Below are 22,639 nucleotides of genomic sequence, written 5' to 3'. Positions count from 1 at the left end.
ACTAAGGTGACCTACATGTGTGTCTGCACTAAGGTGACCTACATGTGTGTCTGCACTAAGGTGATCTACATGTGTGTCTGCACTAAGGTGATCTACATGTGTGTCTGCACTAAGGTGACCTACATGTGTCTGCACTAAGGTAACCTACATGTGTGTCTGCACTAAGGTGATCTACATGTGTGTCTGCACTAAGGTGACCTACATGTGTCTGCACTAAGGTAACCTACATGTGTGTCTGCACTAAGGTGACCTACATGTGTGTCTGCACTAAGGTGACCTACATGTGTGTCTGTACTAAGGTGACCTACATGTGTGTCTGCACTAAGGTGACCTACATGTGTCTGCACTAAGGTGACCTACATGTGTGTCTGCACTAAGGTAACCTACATGTGTGTCTGCACTAAGGTGACCTACATGTGTGTCTGCACTAAGGTGACCTACATGTGTCTGCACTAAGGTGACCTACATGTGTGTCTGCACTAAGGTGACCTACATGTGTGTCTGCACTAAGGTGACCTACATGTGTGTCTGCACTAAGGTGACCTACATGTGTCTGCACTAAGGTGACCTACATGTGTGTCTGCACTAAGGTGACCTACATGTGTCTGCACTAAGGTGACCTACATGTGTCTGCACTAAGGTGATCTACATGTGTGTCTGCACTAAGGTGACCTACATGTGTGTCTGCACTAAGGTGACCTACATGTGTCTGCACTAAGGTGACCTACATGTGTCTGCACTAAGGTGACCTACATGTGTCTGCACTAAGGTGACCTACATGTGTCTGCACTAAGGTGACCTACATGTGTGTCTGCACTAAGGTGACCTACATGTGTGTCTGCACTAAGGTGACCTACATGTGTGTCTGCACTAAGGTGACCTACATGTGTGTCTGCACTAAGGTGACCTACATGTGTGTCTGCACTAAGGTGACCTACATGTGTGTCTGCACTAAGGTGACCTACATGTGTGTCTGCACTAAGGTGATCTACATGTGTGTCTGCACTAAGGTGACCTACATGTGTCTGCACTAAGGTAACCTACATGTGTGTCTGCACTAAGGTGATCTACATGTGTGTCTGCACTAAGGTGACCTACATGTGTCTGCACTAAGGTAACCTACATGTGTGTCTGCACTAAGGTGACCTACATGTGTGTCTGCACTAAGGTGACCTACATGTGTGTCTGTACTAAGGTGACCTACATGTGTGTCTGCACTAAGGTGACCTACATGTGTCTGCACTAAGGTGACCTACATGTGTGTCTGCACTAAGGTAACCTACATGTGTGTCTGCACTAAGGTGACCTACATGTGTGTCTGCACTAAGGTGACCTACATGTGTCTGCACTAAGGTGACCTACATGTGTGTCTGCACTAAGGTGACCTACATGTGTCTGCACTAAGGTGACCTACATGTGTCTGCACTAAGGTGATCTACATGTGTGTCTGCACTAAGGTGACCTACATGTGTGTCTGCACTAAGGTGACCTACATGTGTCTGCACTAAGGTGATCTACATGTGTGTCTGCACTAAGGTGACCTACATGTGTCTGCACTAAGGTGACCTACATGTGTCTGCACTAAGGTGACCTACATGTGTGTCTGCACTAAGGTGACCTACATGTGTGTCTGCACTAAGGTAACCTACATGTGTGTCTGCACTAAGGTGACCTACATGTGTATCTGCACTAAGGTGACCTACATGTGTGTCTGCACTAAGGTGACCTACATGTGTGTCTGCACTAAGGTGACCTACATGTGTGTCTGCACTAAGGTGATCTACATGTGTGTCTGCACTAAGGTGATCTACATGTGTGTCTGCACTAAGGTGACCTACATGTGTCTGCACTAAGGTGACCTACATGTGTCTGCACTAAGGTGATCTACATGTGTGTCTGCACTAAGGTGACCTACATGTGTGTCTGCACTAAGGTGATCTACATGTGTGTCTGCACTAAGGTGACCTACATGTGTCTGCACTAAGGTAACCTACATGTGTGTCTGCACTAAGGTGACCTACATGTGTCTGCACTAAGGTGACCTACATGTGTGTCTGCACTAAGGTGACCTACATGTGTGTCTGCACTAAGGTAACCTACATGTGTGTCTGCACTAAGGTAACCTACATGTGTCTGCACTAAGGTGACCTACATGTGTGTCTGCACTAAGGTGACCTACATGTGTGTCTGCACTAAGGTGACCTACATGTGTCTGCACTAAGGTGACCTACATGTGTCTGCACTAAGGTGACCTACATGTGTGTCTGCACTAAGGTGACCTACATGTGTGTCTGCACTAAGGTGACCTACATGTGTGTCTGCACTAAGGTGACAGTCAGGACAAGTTCAGCTCATTAAGTGGAAGGTAGTATGACTTTGCAAAGTTAGTGAGGATGCTATTTTTGAGGCATTTTTAATAATAGAAAAAGGCTTAGGAATAATGTTGGGTAAAGAGAGGTATAAAAAGTCTATCCTTGGGGCTGGCTCAGGGGATAAGAGCTGTTACTGCTCTTGTAGAGGACCTGGGGTTCAGTTCCTTGCACCCTTGTGGCAGCGCACAAGCGACTGTAGCTTCCATTCTAGGGAACTAGCACCCTCTTCTGGCTTCAGCAGACTCCTGCACTCAGGCTGCAAATAACTCATGCAGGCAAATACACATGCATATTAAATGAATAAATAAGGAAATAAATACATATTTTTAAAAAATATAATCTCACTGTACTGAAGTATTTGATCGTAGAAAGTTTCAAGGCCCGCCGAAATGACTGCATGGTGGAAGGCACTTGGCGCGAAGCCAGGCAGCCTGAGTTCAATCACTGGAAGTCATGATGGAAAGAACCAACTCCAGTAAGTGATCTGCTGTCCTCCATGTGTGTGTCCTGGCACGTGCATACCCCTACAAGTGTCTCCCTTCCGGACACAAATACATGTATGTAAAAATGTCCACCCCCACCTCCTGGGAAAAGAAGTTTTATGAAGACAGTTTACTAACGTTCTGGTCACAATTATCTGTGATTTCTGGCTTTGTTTTCTATTCGTATTCACCTCTCTTTTTCTTAGATATATTTTAAAAAGTGATACTGTGAAAAAGTGAGCTAAGGCTAAGAAAATTCAGTGACTGCTCCATATCATCCCTTTGACTGTCCCACAGCAGTATATAATGATGACCAGCTCTGGAAACGTTGTTTCTGTACACTGTTGCTGTCTTCAGACACACCAGAAGAGGGCCTCAGATCCCACTGCAGATAGTTGTGAGCCACCATGTGGTTGCTGGGAATTGAGCTCAGGACCCCTGGAAGAGCAGACAGGGCTCTTAACCGCTGAGCCATCTCTCGAACTTCAAAGCTTTTTAATATGAAGTTTAAGGTCCTAATATTTCTTTTTATTTGCATGTGCCTGAGTGTATCACTTATATGTGAATGCCCTTGGAGGCCAGAGGGCATCAGATTCCCTGAAACTGTAGGTACCGGTGGTTGTGAGCCTCCTCATGTGGGTGCTGAGCACTGAATTCCTGTCCTTGTAGGAAGAGCAAATGATCTTAACCATCTTCCACTGTGCTATCTCCCAGCCCCAAATTTAAGGCTCTAAAGATGTGCTATCTAGTTGGGTGGTCATTGGCCATACGTGGCCATTTGAGCTGTCCCCACAGAGCCACAGAGCAGGATGACAGTGCAAATACATGCCAGATTTTTAAGATCAAGGAAAGAACAGGTAAAAACATGTTGTTTATCATTTGTATTGATTGCATTCAGAAATAACATGTATAATACATTACAAGGAATGTATTCTTAAGGTTATTTTAGCTTTTCCCCTTTTTACATTGTGCTTACTAGAGAATTTCAAGTTAAATCTGAGCAATAACGCTTTAAAATCTGTTCTCAATCCAGCCTTTGAGCCCTATTTTCTCCTCTGTGTCTGCACGTGAATAAACAGTATGGCCTTTTCCTTCTCCCTTTTCATCCTGCTCTGCTCTGCTCCTTGGGCTGCAGTACCGTTATCCACCTTAGTCCTTGTTAAGTGTTATTCACCATTTGAGCCCAGTGCTCTAATGGTACACTAATCAGGGGTCCTATTCAGCTGCAAGCTAAGGAAACCACATTAAGAATCTCGGCGGAATAGCCATTTCTCCTCCTGTATCCAAAGGTGAGGCAGTGCGGGCAGCAGCTCCCAGGCTCCTCTAATCTCTAACTAGTCTCTTCTCACCCTGCCTCACTGTGTTTGATGTTATAACCGTGTCACAGTCTCAAAATGGCTGCTTCACCTCCAGCCATTAATCTGCAGAGAGGAGAAAGGAAAGTGTTGCCGAGAAAGGGAGGCTGCTTAATGACCAGAAAACAGTTTTGTAGAAAATTTCACAAATTTTCCTTTGAACCTCTTTGGCTTGGATCCTGTCAAATGATGTCCCACTTTACAATAAAGAGGAGAAAATATAGTTCTTCTGGGTTTGCTGTTGTTTTTTGTTTTGTTCTGTTTTGTTTTGCTTCAAGGATGTAGTAGCAAGGCAAAGGGGTTTCTGAGTCATGGCTGTCTACCCTTCTTTGATTTCCTTAGTCAGAACTGATTTCCCTGGATGGTGCTACATATGCACGGAAGGGTGTTACTATTTTTACATTTCCTCTCCTAGCTGCAAAGGGACTTTCTTTCTCCTCCAGGCATCATTTTTCCTTCTGGCAAAGAACACAATAGTTTGGATTTTCTTAATTACTACTGCACTCCAGGTGGCCTCTGGAGCCTTCCCTTTATTTCACACCATGCCTGGATCTGAGGGCTTTGCAGAGGCTCAATATTTAGATGTGTGTGTGTGTGTGTGTGTGTGTGTGTGTGTGTGGCGGGGGGAAGTACTGGTTTCAGTATATATAAGGAAAATAGTGATATAAAAAAAATCAACAAGGACTCAGTTAAATGTCTACAAGTCATAGTTATATCCAACATATTGAATGTCCACCAAACGTTATTATAGACATACTATGGTAAGATCTGGCTTTCATAAATGGACATGATTACACAGAGAACATAATGAAGTAGCAATTACATGAATGACTCCTAGTTTTAGCAGAATTTTTTAGTGCCTCTCTGCATCTTTTCCAAGCAGACTATCACTTTAAATCTTTCGCAGTGCCTGAATTCTAAATTAATAAGCTGGCAAAGCCAGGTCGAAGCTGTTCTGGCCAACGCCCTATGGGTAGAAGTGGGCTGAAGTGGGCTGGTCCTCCTCTCCTCTCACGGCCTCTCTTAGATGTGAGTAAGGAAGGATTTAGCTCTTGTTACTGCAGGCAGCCAAGCCAGTGAAGAAGCAGAGGCCCACATTTTGGTCTACAAAGCAAAGATAGAAGAAAGAAAAATGACCAGGTCTGTGACATCCTTTGAATGTCCTGAGTCAACAATTCTGACATCTTTCCTTCTGGGTGTGCAGTTCTGTGTGCAAAGGAACCTTAGACTGCTCTCTCTTTATGATACATCATACATTCAAGGTGGCTCAGCAGCTAAGAGCTCTCACTGCCGCTCTTTATTCTTTGAAAAAATTTTTTTCATGCAAAACATATTTTGATCACATTTTCCTCCTCACCCAATTTCTCCCAGGTCCTTCCCACTTTCCTTCCCACCCAATTTTATGTTTTTTTTTTTAAAAACCTCTCTCATTCAAAAAACAAAGAAAAACAACACAACAAACACACACCAAACCCCTCCAGACAGACAAACAAACAAACAGACTAACAAAAATGTCCATACAAAGCAAAGCATGACAAAAATACCACTGAACTGGTTTTGTGCTGAACAACTTCTCCTGAGCCTGGGTCCTGCCCTAAAGTTTGATTAATATATCCAGTGAGAGTCCGTTGGAGAAAGCTGATTTTCCCTTTGCAGGAGATGATATCGGCTGCAGATAGTTCTGTGGGTAGGCGTGGGAGCCTGTGTCCACATCCCCTCTCAGGGCTATAGCCCTGTTCAGCTTTAACTTGTGTAAACCTTGTGTGTGCTGTCACAGTCTCTGGGAGTTCGTATGTGCGGCAGTGCTGCTATTGGGAAAATGCTGTTTCCCTGGAGCCATCCATCCCCTCTGACTCTTACAAGTTCTGTGCCTCCTCAGGAGAGCCTTCATAAAGATACACCATTTAGGGCCCGGTGCTCCAAAGTCTTCTCTGTACATTGTTTGGTTGTGGGTCTGTATGTTAACATTACTTACTGTGAGAAGAAGTCTCTCTGATGAGGGCTGAGGGAGGCACTGATCCACAGTACTATGCTATTAGGACCCATTTATTACTATGTCCGGTTGGCAAACTAACAGTGTTGAGGTTTTGCCTAGGCCCATGACCTATCTAGTCTCACATTACTTGCCACTTTTGCAATGTCGAGTAGGGGCTCCCTCTCAAGGAGTGGGTTAAATCCAATTAGAAAGTGGTTGGTTATTCCCATAACACTTCTGCCACTGTTGTACCAGTATAACTTGCAGACAGGTCACTCGGGATCTCAGGGTTTGTCCCTGGGCCAATGTTTATCTTTCTCCTTTGGTAGCCTGAAGACTACCTTCCAGGACTGTGAACACTACTCAGTAAGGGCGAAGCTTCTAGTTAGTCCCTGGCTTGGCTCCTCTGTGTTCAATGACACATGAAAGTGTTGTCTTCTGCAATGGTGCTTTACCATCAGTTTATGGAGAGCAGCGCTTGGCAACCACATGTGATGTTGGGGGTTTTCCATGCGGTTCCTTTGACTAATGACTCAACAAGATGTAACCCATCCAGACACTAAAGATTTTACTTGGTGGCATAAAATGTCTAGTTGGGGTATTGTCTCCTATGTTATTTGGTGACTCTATCGGATTCCTTTCATATATGTATGCATTTTAGGAAGCTTCCTCTGAAGTAGTTTCCATGTGGTTTTTCAAGTGGCCTTTAATGTTAGTTGTTCCTCCCCACATTCCCCCCTTATCCCTTCTCTTCCATCCCCCATCCTATTTAATCATCCTGTTTCAGTTTCCCTTCTGTCTCTCCATCACAGTATGTTCTTCTGTCACCAGCTGTGGACCAAGCACCCAAACACATGAGCCTGACTCAAAGCATGGCATGGCTCTAAAGGCTGGAATTACAAGATCATAAAATCATGCATTTGCAAGTTTTGTTTCTCCTGTGCTCCGCTGTTGGCTTCCTTCCTACTGTGTCTTCATAGGCCTTTCCTTGTGTCGGCCAGTTTTCAGAGGCTCACTGTATGTCCGAATTGCCTTTTCTTGTATGGTACTAGTTTGTAGTTGATTAAGGATCGCTCTAATGGCCTCATTTAAACTCAAATTACTTATTTAAAGGCCCTGACACATCCTGTACTAGGTACTAGGAGAGTAGGCCTTAACTAATGAATTCTGGAGGGAAGCAATTAATCCCCTAATACTTCAAACTGTTACCACAATGATAGCTCTCAGATTATGACCCACAGTTCCCGATTCCAGCTGTGCTTTCTTTATCAAGATGAAAGGAATACTGTCTGTCCTGCAATCTCAGCGTGGGTTACGAGAACTTTCAGCAATAATAAAGCTAGCATTTAGTAGGAAGTGGAGGTGGAGAGTCAGCAGCAGCAGAGCTGGGAGGTAGGAACCAGAGCATTCCAGTGTGACTCAGCTCTGTGAGAACCCAACTCTACAGAGTGGGAACTTTTATTATTCGGAAAATGTAACATCAATCCCATGGTAGACAGAGTTGCTGTTACTAGTAAAACAAAGGACAACAAACACCAGTGAAGATATGGGCAAAGAGGAAGCCTTATTTACCTATCCCCTAGAATGGGAGAAAATGTTTGCAAATCATATGTATGATAAGAAACTAAAGTCTGTCACATTATAAGAAATGACAAGAACAAGGAACCCAATTAAAATAAGGGCAAATTAGTTGAATAGACAATTAGCCAAAGAACCTTAACAAATGATCAACAAAAATGTGAAAATTATGCAAAGTAATATTCACAAGAGAAACACAAATCAAAACCACAATTAGACACCATCCACACCCATTTGGATAATCACTATCCAAAGAACAGAAAATGACTGATCTGTCGCTGACGCTGAAGAATTGTCATCTCTGTTTACTATTGGTAGGAATGTAAAAATGTGTAGCTTTTATGGAAAGCAGTCTGGGGGTTCTTCGAAACATTAAAATGGTACTACCAAGTGATTGGGCTATTTCGCTTCTGGGTGTACATTCAAAAGAACTCAAAGCAAGTCTCAAAGAGATATTTGCATTCACATAGTTGTCACACTAGCCAAGAGGTAGAAGCTACTCAAATGTTCATTGGCAGATGAATGCATAAAGATGTGGCACAGACATACAAAGGATGGGAAGGTGGCTCAAAAGGTAGGAGTGCTTTTTGTGCAAGCTTGACTTTAGTTTCAATCTCTAGCACCCAGGAAAAAGGTAAATATGGCTGTGTGTGCCTGAAACCCCAGAGCTGGGCACAGAAGAGCAGGAGAGCCTGGGCACTTGCTCTCTTGCCAGCCTAGCAAAATTGGTGGGCTTCAGGTTCAGTGAGACGCCTTGCTTTAAAATCTAAAGTGGAGAGGACCAGAGGGAGACACCTGAGGTCCTCCTCTGGCTTCTGTATGTGTGTTCCTGTACAAGTGAATAACTAACACACACACACACACACACACACACACACACACACAGACACCACACACAGACACCACACACACACACACACCACACACACACACACACACACACACACACACACACACACACGTGCGCACGCTCAATTTTAAAACATTTAAAAGTTAAGAGACTTCTATGTTGTTCATGACAATGTTATGCTTTTTTTAAGAAAAGGAAACGTGCCACGTGCTACAGGATGGGTAAACCTTGATTATATTATACTCAGAGGAATAATCGTCACAAAAGGACAGTGCTCAGGTTATGACGATGGCTCAGATGAAGGGGCTACAGTTGACAAAAATCACAGAGGTTGACACTTTACAGGTGGTGGTTAAAGGCTGTCAGGGGTCTATGGCTGGGGAACCCATATTTAGTAGGCATAGCATTTCCCGTTGTCACCGGGTAGGGAGTGGGGGGCTTGTACGTGTGGGACAAACACTCCCCTATTGAGCCTTGTCCAATCCAAGAGTGTCAGTTTTGTAAGATGAAAATTTTAGAAGGATCTTCTGGAAAACAATACATATGTGTGACTGTGCAAATATTGAAATGGGCACTTAAAAATACGTTGCTAAGTCTAATGCTATGTTCTTGACCCCAATACAAATCTTAAAGATTAGATCATGCAACTATGGTACGTTCTGGTTTACAAACACATATATTGTATTACTGGCAGTGCACAATGGAACTGTTAAAATACTACTGAGATTTACTGAGATTATGAAAAGTATTTTCCCTCTGCACTTTTCCCTTAAAGAATTTTAAGTGAAATTAGCAAGTTTATATATTGAATACGAGAACAGTGTCTGTATTAGTGTTCAAATGAAGGGATTGTGCTTTCCCATCAAGCGGGCAGCAGTCAATACTCAAGTGGATGAACTTTGGCAAACTGAGAGCTAGCAGCCGCCCTGGGGCTCCCTCCCCACTGAGCACAGATCCCTTAGTGCAAAGAGAGGCAGCCCTGCTTTTTCTCCGGAGTTGGCATCTTGCCTGCCCTCTCCCTTAGCAGAGTGTAGGCAAAGTTCTTGTGTTTTGTACTTTCTCCCAGCCCGGCAGGGAACAAAGCACGTCCTCCTGTCGCTGTTTTGAAAGCAGAGGCCCTGACCATGCACGGGAAAGTTCAGTCTTGGAACACTGGCTTGAGCAGTGTGCAGCCAAGTCATCCGTTCCGGTCCCCACCGTTTCTAAGCACAGGCAGTGCTGGCTGGTCCTGGCCCGCAGGCCCCTGGCCGTTGTTGAAGTGTTTCATCTCCAGTACGGAACCATTTGAGTTGATTAGAAACATCTCCTTTCCCTCCCATTCCCTGCCCAGAGCATGTACCCTTGACTCTGACAATAGTCTTGGAATTACTGCGTGATCAGCATGTCCCAGCGTCCCAGCCTGGGTGTTTCGTTTTGCTAGCCACTCTGGAAGGAGTTTCAGTGAGGTTGGCTGTGACCGGATCCCTGGCCCAGCACTGCTTCAGAAGGATTTTGCACTTGGCTTAAGTCTAGAACTTTCTGGAATGGTTTAATGATCGTTTTCCACTAATTTTTGCCTCCTACAGTTTTCCTTGTGTAGAGCTGAGGTTGCAACATGTGTCATTACATCCCACAAGGGAATGGTACAGGAAGTAGACCTAAACTACCATAAACCTTCCTTCCAGTCTTCCTTCACAGAAAACTCTAGACTCCACCCTGACAAGCCTGCCCTCAACCCCTGCTGCCAGCAAAGAGGTGTCAGTTAAGAGTCTGACAGGAGCTTGGTGTGGTAGCACACACTTTTAATGCCCCACTGGGGAAGCAGCAGATCTCTGAGTTTGAGGTCTACATATCAAATTCTAGAACAACAAGAACAACACAGTGAGCCCTGTGTCAGGGATCCTGTACAGGACGCTGTAGTTATTCTGTAGGCAAGAGCCCTCAGGAGTGAACTGCACCTCCCCCATCTCCTTGGATCTTGGGGAACCAATGATAACAGAATATCACAATCGAACACTTTTCTTGAATCACAAAGAGCTCTACAGAGTTTGGGAAATATTTGTTTTTTTCAGCTACAAAGGAGGGAGATAGATGAAGACACAGCAGATGAAACCCCTCTGTGGGAAAATATAAGTTCCTGCTTCTGTTCAGTTGTTTGTAGTCTCTTGATTAGACTCAGCATCCACTAATCTCTTTACTCCCATAATTACACAGTTACGGCTTGCCTGTATTAGTCATATGAATTACAGGGTTAATGTCAGATACGTTGTATAAAACTTAAGTATGGATTTGTGAAGTGGAAATTTCTGGCTTCTTTGGAAACTCAGTTGTGTCACGTGATGGTTTTTCTGGAAGCTGCCATGTGGGAAGATGTTTTGCTGAAGCAGATGCTTGAGAGGGCACTTGATGTTTGGAAAGAGTAAAACTAGAACCCAACAGGTGGTGAAAGAATGCTCTTGCATGGTGATACCATGCAGGGCTTTGCTGGTCTTCACTTCATCAAGAGAAATGCACCAAAGAATTTCTTGTGGCAGTCCATCTGATTCTTGTCACTTCCAATGACTCATGCAGATTTGGCGAAGCCTTGTGGTTTCTGCTGGATAGGGCTGCTGCTACTGTTTGGTGTTTGCTATTGGACTGGACTTCTGATATCCTGACAAGGACAATTGGAGTTACCCCAAATAATTACTTCTAAACAGGTCCATAACCCCCTTGTCCTATTAACCTACCCTACCTCTCTGGTCATTGGGCTACAAGGGAAGTTGATGTGTTCAAGAACTCTAAATAAAAAAGGCTTAGAGAAATCTAATCTTACAGATTTGTCTTAAGGTCATTTCGTTTGCTTTTATTGCTGTATGGTGATTAAAAGGAAAGATTGCCTGAAATAATTAGAACAATGGGGAATGGGAAAATAGCTCAGTCTATAATATTTGTTGTGCAATCATGAGTACCTGAGTTCAAATCCCAAGAACCCAAAAAGGCTGGGCATGGTGATGTCGGCATTCCAGGCCAGGGGAAATGGAGATAGGCTGAACCTTAGAGCTTGCTGGCCGGCCAGCCTGACGTAATTGGTTTTAGGTGCTAGTAAGACACTCTGCCTTAAAAATATGGTGGACAGGACAACTACTAAGGAGTAACACCTGAGACTGACCTCTGGCCTCCACACATGCATGAAGGAATGAACACACACACACACACACACACACACACACACACACACACACACACACACACACACACAAACAGAGGGGAGAGCAAATAGAAACTGTTGCTATGGTTGGTTCTGAAGGATTATGTGTAAGGAAAACAGATCCGTATCCACGTGCAGAAGAGATTTGTTTACTTTCACTTTCCTACCTCACTAGAAATTTCACAGGATGAAGTGAGGCAGTTCGAGTGTCAGCTGTTCTGGTTGCCTGCTGCCCAACCTTTTGTTGAAAGAGGAACTTGCCTGCTTTACACAGTATGAGTTAGTTGAGTATAGAGTTAGGCAGCTGAGGTTGACAGTGGTTTAATATATATATATATATATATATATTATATGTATAATATATTATATATATATATATAATTTTGGGAGGGGTACTGCCCCACCCCACTCACACTGGGTCATAGGGGAGTTGTACTAAGGAATAGAGCAAGCCAGTATATTATGGGAAGCAAGCTTTCATAGTAACCAAGGGCTGGGTGACCCTGGCTACTGATATAACTGGCTTGTTTAAATAATTTCATGGGTTTGCAGGGAAATAAAATGCCATTAGGCTGAGGACCATGTAACATGTAGTAGATTCAGTGGATAAGGGATCAAGGCAGAGAGGAGTGCTGTCCAGAGAGCAGGGCCATCTCTAGTAAGGGCACAGAAACTCCCAGTGAGGCTTTTGGGGATTCTGTGGTGCATCTAGACAACAGGGGATATTTTAGACCTTTGCACTATCAATATAAAAGAACAGGGAGCCATGGGTTATAGTCTAGACAGAGCCAAGTCCAAGAGTCACACCATACACACTATTCATCAAAATGGCACAGAAATTACATCAAGAAAGTCTGATCTCAAAGATACAAGTCTCTTGGGATGAATGCCAAGTTCCTAAGGAACCTGATCTTTGTCAAGAAGGTCGTAAAAGGACCTAGGGAGATGGTGCTGTGAGTGAAAGGTTCAGTGTGCAAGCATGAGGAAGAGAGTTTGGATCTCTAGGACCTACATTAAAGCCAAATGGGTTGGGTGGTTGTCTGTAATTCCAGTGCAAGGGGGGTAGAGACAAGGAATCCCCAGAGACAGCTGCTTATCCAGACTCACCAAGGTAGTGCTCCCTGGCTACAAGCGAGAGACCCTGCTTGCCTCAATATCTAAGGTTGGCAGTGATGGAGAAGACAGCTCTCATCAACTTTTCACATGTTTATGAACATATAAGTGTACCCACAAACATCTGAATATATGTGTTTGCAAATTTTTTTTTAAGGCACATAAAGGCCTGGAGGAGACACAAGCCAACAACTCCAAGATCCAAAGTCCCCTGAAGCCTAAGGGCCGTATGTCCAGGATCCCAAAGACTGTCAGCCATTACCTTTAGACATCTTGCCTACGTCTTCTCATCCCAAGCTCAGAACACATGCTCTAGCCTCCGCCACTAAGGGACTTAGATTTGTCCAGGAAAGGGCGAGAGCAAGACTCCATCGGACACCCAAGTTGGGGTGGATTTTTAAGAGAAAATTATTTAAGAGAAAATATTCGGGCTCAGGGTTTTTGAACTTTCAGTTCCGGATCACTTGGCTTTCTGGATTTGGACCTGCTGAGGCAGCATGTTTCGGTGGAAATATATGGCTAAGCAAAACTGCTTGTCCCATTCATGGTGGGAGAGAGTCCTGAGGTGGGGACCAAAGGGTCCCACCAACCCTTTGAATAAAGGTTTGTGATGGACTGAAGACACATTTAGGACCTATCCCTGAAAGTTTCCATCATCTCTCCATGATGTCAAGCTGGGACCAAGTCTTTAACACATGGGCCTTGGGGAAATGTTCAAGCTCCAGGCCGAAGCAGTTCCATGGCAGAGACTCTAGTCTGACAATGTGAAGACAGAAGGATGGGCATGATCACCTGTGCCAATGGGTGCCAATGGGGTTCTCCAAATAGGGTCAATAAACCTGAGGCAGCAAAGGAGGAAAGCCATGGTTTTTGCCTGTAATGACCTTGTTTTCTCTAGGCTGGAGTGAGAATGGGGCTTGGAAGTGTAAGGTGTAATGTGTGGCTCTGACTCTAAGCACAGGAGGAAATCAGAATATAGAGGCAATTAGCTGTATTAATCGAGCCACAAAGATTTCATTAAAAAAATATGTATGTGGAACTTGGCTGCATCATCAAGGGGGGTTTAGATGCAAAACTGGGGTAGCTGGGGAAGAACCAAAATTAAAAACAAGTTCCCACTTATGTTTAAGAGTGTCCAATTTTTTACTAAACATATACTTATTAAAATCAGATCAATATTAATAGTGAACTGTGGGTAGCATGTGGCTGGAGCCTGCTAACCATAGGTGATCTCTAATGTGGATGCAATTTTCAATAAAATGGAGTAACTGGTAATTTTAATTTCAACTTGTAATTTTAATTGCTATAAGCACCTTTAGGTATATAATATATATTATATATTTTAGTATATAATAACTTTAACATTATATCTAGCCATTCATTAATATATAACAACCTTAATATTATATCTATCCATCCATCAATCTATCATCTATCTATCTATCTATCTATCTATCTATCATGTGTCTGTATCTATCCTCTATCTATCATCTATTTATATCTTCCCATCTATCATTTATTTATCTATCTATCTATCATGTGTCTGTATCTATCCTCTATCTATCATCTATTTATATCTTCCCATCTATCATTTATTTATCTATCATCTATCTATCTATCTATCTATCTATCTATCTATCTATCTATCTAACTATCTATCTATCATTCAATCGTCCATCCATCCATCCATCCATCCATCCATCCGCTGATATTAAGAATTAAATGCAGGGTTAACACATTCTAGGAAGACATTTTTCCACAGATCTACAAGGTGGGTTTTTACCTTTTTTTTAGTAGTATTATTATTTTTGAGACGAGATCTTTTTAAGTACATCAAGCTAGTTTTTAATTCATTATAGAGCTTTGACAGACCTCTAACTTGTGATCCTGATCCCTCATTCTCTCCGGTAGCTGGGACTACATTTTAAAATGTACTAGAACCCTGAAGAAAGAGCATCTGAGGATACATCACAGTTCAGTGGCCTAACACTTGCTTAGCACAGTCCTGGGTTCAATCCCTTCTGCTCTACCATTCTCTGCTTAAATACAAAGAAAAAATAAGTGACTTTGGAGGCGCATAATTCCTGGAGGTCATTAGCCGGCTTATTCCCATAGCCCCATCCTACCCAGCTGGCTGGCTTTTCAGGGCTCATCCCCAAACTCTCCTGCTTGGAGCATGCTGAGAGCACCTCCATTTCTGCATTCCGGGAGCACTGGGGCTTGTTCTCTCCTGTGGAGCATTTGGTACTTAATGCTCCAGCCAACTGAGCTACCCAGAGTGTATGGCAGCCACAAAGAGAAAAATGAGCCTCTAAATTACTGAAGGAGCACTATGTTCTTTCCAGAACACGGTGGTCATTTTCCAGTTGTCCAGCATGAGTATGTACCCTTGAAGATATTTATCAGAGACTTGGTTCACCTCTTGTTCTTGGCAACCGCAGAGAAAGATGCCTGCCAGCATGCCCTCAGGTTTGTGCTAATTTTGTATCTCAAATAGCCTCTTCTGACAGTGAGGATAAAAGGGAAGTTCTTAGGCTCCAGGAAATTCACTATGACTTGAATCTTCTTCCTTAGTGAGTTGTTATATGAGAAATACATATCTATATGTATATATTTGTGTTGTTTGTTTGAGACAGGGTCTTTAGCTCTAGGCTGAAATCTAACTCCTTTTGTAGCTAAGGATAACCTTGAACTTCTGACTCTCCGATCTGAACTTCTGGAAGGTCGGGATTACAGGTGCACACCACCACACCCAGCTTATGCAACATTGCACATGGTGCTAAGAATAGAACCCAGGGTTCTATGCATGCGGAGCAAACACTCTATCAACTGACCTACGTTTCTTACCTCATTATTATTTGTTTGTGACACCAAATAGTTTAGCTGGTAAAATATAAAGAGACAAGAAAATGTACCATTTCTTCAGGAATCAACAGTAATAATAGCAAATGAAACAAAAGAAACTTATAGGCATAATTACTCCCAAATGATGGCAGCTAAACCTAAAAGGTCTAAGTTGTTTAAGATTTCTATGTCAAGAAATAAACTTGTCCTAGCATGAGTGGCTGTAGAGATGAGTCTGAAGGGTTCTAGCACAACAAAATTAATAACTTGTGGGCTAACATGCTTAACTATCACACATTAGCCTTTCCGGGAACTGTTTTCAGAATTTAAAGGCAGCTACAACCATTTTGTGATGACTCTCTGGATGGTGACTTGAGTCTCAGGAAATCCTGAACTATACCCTAGATCCATTGGAATAAAATTGTGTAGATCCTAGAAGTGATGATGAGTTTGACTGTCACCCTACTAAGAAAAGAAATATCTAAAGTCTGGTAATGAATCAACAAAGTATATAATGTCCTGGAACATTTGCAGATGCAACATCTCAGGTGTAATCTTTCCAACTAGAGATTACTTGGGAAATGTATTTAAAAATCACAAGACAAATAGACACTTACATGCTAAAGAAATTCTGGGCTCATCTTTGGATTGCAGTTTTCTTTGAATCCATGATTGCTTTTGACCATAATTTGTGCTTAAGCCCACTAAATTCTAAAACAAAGCTTTAGGAGATGTGGACCTTAGAGCGCGCGAGCGCGCGCGCACACACACACATTATAATTAGCAGATTCTCAGCATTGGCATAATGTGGGACTCGAGAGGCCCCTGCATTAGCATCTGGGCATGTTGGTGCCATAGCTTTCTCGCAAAGAAAGCATTTGGTCAGGGACACCCATCAGGCCCACTCCATCTAAGACTAGAAAGTACTTTGGTTTTCAATTTCTCTGTCACTCACAAAACGGTTCTCTGTAGAATGCAAGGCAGCTAGCTCTACAGAAGAATTATATGCACACCACTTGGGGCTTTACTTTGCTTTAGTCAATTGACTTTGCATAACTTTCCTTGTTCTACTGTCAAACTTTTTGCCATTTAATCTGAAAGGAAGGCACTATTTGCTTGGTCTGCAGAACCAGGCTAAAGTGAGTAGAACATTCATATCTGAAACACAATGAAGGTAATGCCAACAACTCGATAATCTAAATAAGTAATATTTTACTATAATCAAGAAGAGCCATGGCTTGTGAGCCAGTTGCCTAGTTTTGTAAATAAAGTTTTATTGGGACCAGGGTGAGAATTAGAGTGAGTCAATGAATAGTGACCTGTCATGCAAGTGTCATTATCTGCACTTTTCTAAGTGTTTTCATTATGCTTTTTAGCAGCAACTTCCTAAAAATAACTGTCCCAAGTTGTCCTAGATGAAGAGCATCAGTTGCTGTCTGCATAAGGTAGATGCCACTCCTTGGTGCTTCTTTCTTTCTCAAGTGTGAGAGCATCATCCTGTTTCTTCATCATCTTAACTCTGCACTCATAGCAGGCTTGAGCCCACAAGTGCTCATTTTTTTTGTTTATTTTTGTTATTATTGCTTTTTAAGATTTATATGTTTTGAAATATTCTTTCTCCCTCCCTTCTAATTATCAGAATAAATCTTACTAGGATGTTTACTTTTTAAACAAATCCACACTTTATCTGGGTTTGAAAGAATAAACAATCTGTATAAAGAGTGTGACCTGTGTCAGTCCCTTAGCCTGGAAGGAGTTCATTTTCTCCATCTGTCAAGTCTGGGACTCCCTCTGTTACACTCTGCCTTCTACTGCATAAGAAAGCACCATGCAATCACCCTTGCAAGCTACAGACTCAGTGTACATTCCACAAGTGAATGTGCACACACATGCATACACACACATATGGACACATGCATATGACACATACATGCACATATGCACACACAGTACACCCACAGCACACACATCACATATCACATATATACTCTATACATACCCCTTGTAAACATACACATACCACAGACACAAACACATGCACACAAACATACAAATATGTACAGAGACACACATATGCACACATGCGTGCCCACATACATACTGAGCTCATATACCACATTCACATACCACACATGTATACAAGCATACAAACATGTACAGTCACCATATAAACACACAGAAACACATGTATACATATGTGAAAATGCACAGATACACATGCATGCACAGATACATATGCATGCACAGAAACACATGCACACACTTACCAAACATGCGTGCACATGTATACTACTAAAATATGCACACATATACACAAATATATGCACACAAATGCACATACACACAGAGAGACATGCATACATACAAGTTCTTATACTCAACACTACACCATACACAAATATATACATACCATACCCATGCATACACACCCATACTCACTTAACACATCACATACAACATGCATACTCACATAACATGCACACTTGCATGTGTTGGTGTGTGCTTACAAACACATACACATTCATATACACTTACCCACACAAATACCAGATATACATGTATACATATCTGCACCACACATATATACACATCATGTATATATACACATACCACATCACATACACATAGTCATTCATACACACATGTGCATGCACACAACAAATACGTATATATATATATACACCCAATACAAATATCACACATGCATACACACAGTACCTATTTAAACACATGTGTGCCACACACCAAGACACATATACACATGTATGTATATATGTACATATACATACACTACACACTCATGCACACATATGCACACACACATATATACATGTGCACATACACCATATACATATACACCCTATACATGCACACAGATGCATGTACACGCACATGCACACAGCATACACATACATACAAACACTCACACATACCTTCCCCACCCTTCCCCTCATATTGACATATTCAGTCTCAAAATCAAAGTGTTAATCTTTTGAAAAGCACTGGCTTTAGGGTAAATCTCCTCATGCATATATTGGCTTGAAAATGGATACTTTGAATATAACATCATACCTAAAGAAGCTATCTTAGTTAGGGTCTTTTTGCTGTGAAGAGATACCATGGCTAAGGCAAATCTGATAAAGAAAAGCATTTAATTGGGGCTGGCTTACAGTTTCCGAGGTTTAGTTCATTATCTGTAGAAGTTTCTGGTTGTGTCATGTGATGCAGACTCACACGTGGTATTTTGCTGAGGCAAGACCTGTGGTGGGGGACATGTAATGTTGGAAAAGAGGATAAATAAGACTCATCAGACAGTGGGAGGACAGTTACATAGCTAACTTTGAAATGGATTCGCTGGACTCAGGGCTTCACCGATCTTCACTTCATTGAGAGAGGCAAGACAGAGAACTTGACCTGGCATCCCTACTGCTCCCACTGACTGGTGCAGACTCGCAGGAGGTCTGGCTGTTTCAGGTGAATCATGCCACTGCTGCTGATTGTGTTTGGTATCCTGGCACTACTGAATGGGACTGCTGGTACCCTGACAATGGAGATTGGAATTGCCTCGAAGAACGACTTCTAAACAGGTCCACATCTTCTTGTCCTGTTTGCCATCTTTTCTCCCACACCTTTGGGAGTGGGCTAGAAGGGAGATTGAAGCATTTGAGAACCCTTATTAAGCAGGTTTTGAAAAACCTAAGCCTACAATTATCATCACGGTGGGAAGCCTGGCAGTGTCCAAGCAGACATGGTGCTGCAGAAGGAGCTGAGAGCTCTAGGTTTTCATCCACAGGCAGCAGAAGAGAACTGTGTTTAACACTGGCCATAGTTTGAACACAGAAGACCTCCAAGCCCATCCCCACAGTGACATACTTCCACCAAGGCCACGCCTACTTCAAGAAAGCCACACCTCCTAACAGTGCCACTCCCTATGGGCCATGCATTCAAAGACATGAGTCTATGGGGCCATACCTATTCAAACTACCACAGATGCCCACATCAGAAAAGAACCCAACTTCCTGATCTTACTCTATGTGTATGTATGAAGTACATAAATAGATGTTCCATAAGTAATTTTGGATTAAAATTGCTTATTGACAGGACCAGTGAGGGGGCTCAGAGGACCAAAGTGCCTGTGGCATAAGCTTGAGGATCTAAGTTTGACTCCCAGAATCCACTTGAAAGTGGAAGGAGGAGGCAGAAAGGCCAAGCATACCACAAGAAAACCCACAGAATGAATAAACCTGGACTCATAAGGGCTCACTGAGATTTAAGCGACTGTCAGGAAGCCTGCATGGGTCTAACCTGGGCTCTCTGCGTATATGTTATAGCTTGGTGGTTTTGTAGGACTCCTAATGGAGGGAATAGGGACTGTTTCTGATGCTTTTGCCTGCTTTTGGGACCCTTGTCCTCTTACTCAGTAGCTTCATTCAGCCTCAACATGAGAGGAGGAGCCTAGTCTTGCAACTTGATGTGCCAAGTTTGATTGATATTCCTGGGAGGCCTGTCACTTTTCTGAGGGAAACAGGAGTGGGTGGGGAGGGAGATGGAGGGACTGGGAGGAGAGGAGGCAGGGGAAGCTGCATTGAGAATGGAGTATTTGCAAGAATAAATTAATAAAAACATTACTTGCTTTAAAAAAAAAAGGGCAGGAGAGAACCAACTCCACAAAGTTCTCCTCCATTCTCCACATGAGCGTCATGACACGTGGACACCCCCACATCATATCACACAATAATAATAAAAATAACGTTTTAAAAGTTACCTATGTTAAATTCCATCTCTAAAATGCTAACCTTTAAACAGGTAAGATTCGTCTTTTAATGTGGAAGCCTGCCTGCATTTCGACCATCTGCTTGAGTGACAGCACTTACTGCATGGAATTGACCTTGTGACCTGCATGCTATTTAGGTCAGCATGGCCAGCGAAGACCTCTTCCTCCTCCCTGCAAATGCTGTGACCAAAAGAAAGAAACCACCACAACAACAGGGGCCGAGGACAGAAAAGTATGAGAAGTTGAGACGGTTGTGGGTTCGAAAAGGCCTGCCTGGGAATCTCAGGTCATCTGAGCCCCCAGAGGTGAAATGGGTTTAAAACGATCAACATTCTGAGTGTGGGAAGGAGGTTCTTCCAGTCACCTTTTCCCCATTTCTTCCTCATGCTGGACATTCACTATGAATTTACAAGTAACTGTAAGAGTATCAAGTCCATAGAAACAGAGGTAGATTTTTTTCCTCAGTTGATTTCTGCCTTGCCCCACCCAGCTCCAGGGCTCCCTCCCTATCGAATGACCTTGACTGGGTTTTCAACACTTGGTTCTGATCACAGTATCTCTTCCCCAGGCCCCTGAGCTTACTGGAGTCCAAACCTCTTCGCTTGTGAGGTAGCCTCAAATCCCACTGTTCATATTTCAGCTTGACAGTCTTCGCCACGATGTTCATTTCATTTCTTTTCTTTTTTTTTTTTTTTTTTTGGTGTGGAGCTCTGATTTGCACAACATGAACAACCATCGGTGTACCTTATGGTTCTGACACACACATAGACCCATATATCACTACACCTGAAACAGTGTGTAACCTCTGCCCCTTCCACACACAAACACACACATTCTCTAAGCTAATTGGCATCATTCTTGGTCCTTGAGCACAGTACCCACCATCCTAAATTTTGCCTGCTCTTAAATGATTTATGAATACAGGTGTACAACTCTGGTCCTTCTTAATATAGGATATTAACCCTCCTCTTTCAATATCGGTACTTGGGGAACTCATCCATGAAATGTATATATTTCGTTCATCATTTACATTGTTCAGTAGCATGCTGCTGGATGAGTGTACCACCACATAGGAGTTGCTTTGTTTTTTCGTAATTTTTCTTACATGACTTTGAATTGAAGAGGGTGTGAATTAAACACACAACAACAACAACAACAACAACAACAGCCAGGAGGCCGTTTCCTGAGGCCTCAAGTGGATGCCTACCTGGTCTAGAGTCTGACCTCAGCAGCCTGGATTGGGAGACAGTTAAGAGGGACACAGAGACAAAGGAAAAAAAATCAGCACTATTTATTTATTTACTGTGAGAAATAAGACCATTATATTCAGGAGTTCACCTGAATTTCACATATTTCTAAAATGCTTCTTTAATATTTATATAGCCTTTCTTTCAAGGAACTGGGAATATATTTAAATAATAAGTTGCCATGGCACCTTGGTAAACAGATTGTTGGATTTAGAAGTGAAGAATTTTGGATGAACGAACTAAAGGTTCCCAAAATGGCTTTGTAAGGAAACACACCAGCTTTAACCTCATCTCTCTGCTTTCTTATTCCTCAAGCTTAGAGGCTGACAGTCTATTGGGCCAGGCTATGGACTCGAGAGCTAGAGGCCTTTGGTGTAAATACGTGCCCTGCCATCACCACTGGACCTCGGGCAAGTTTCAGTGCCCCCTCTGTGCCTCAGCTGTGCCACTTTAGAATGGGATAATAATAGTTAAATTAGCTGGCAGAGGCAGAGTGACCTGAGCAACGCTGTCATATAACAAGCAATTAAGAAGTGCCAGCTGCTAGCATTGTTTTGGGCCCTATAAATTATCACTTTCCTCATTCTCAGAAAATTAGATCACATTTAGGCATTACTAACTATTAAGGCTTCAGCTAAAACTCCAGCATGAAACATTCCTTGTGTTCCTGAGGGACAGAGCATTTCCAGAGGAGAGGCAGAGTTGGTGATTACCACTTATTTTTTTAATTGGTAACAAGGAAGAGACTAGAGAAACCAAAGTAAGTTTTACCTAAAGCATTTCAACATATTGGAATGCTTTAAATACGGATATTGTGTCAGAGGCATTGGTTTGCATCCTTGGCTTTGCAGCTACACCATTAAGAAGCAGAGCATGGAAG

The 22,639-nt window shown here is 42.7% G+C and overlaps 1 long non-coding RNA gene across 3 annotated transcripts in view; it reads left to right on the top strand.

The window, feature by feature from the left end:
* LOC102554278 (uncharacterized) overlaps nucleotides 1-22,639 on the top strand; it is a 105,440-nt gene that overhangs the window by 68,931 nt on the left and 13,870 nt on the right. The window contains exon 3 of one of the 3 annotated variants that reach the window (XR_005500996.2): nucleotides 20,545-20,817. The exons of 1 other annotated variant lie outside the window; for it this stretch is intronic. This is a non-coding gene — a long non-coding RNA (uncharacterized LOC102554278). The remainder of the gene's footprint in view (nucleotides 1-20,544; nucleotides 20,818-22,639) is intronic. One more of the 3 variants, XR_005500995.2, reaches the window with a different exon arrangement.

This window comes from Rattus norvegicus, chromosome 2, assembly GCF_036323735.1.
Source record: "Rattus norvegicus strain BN/NHsdMcwi chromosome 2, GRCr8, whole genome shotgun sequence".
Classification (NCBI taxonomy): Eukaryota; Metazoa; Chordata; class Mammalia; order Rodentia; family Muridae; genus Rattus; species Rattus norvegicus.
The sequence above is the reverse complement of the archived record's forward strand: the minus strand, read 5'-3'. Positions and strand labels throughout refer to the sequence as shown.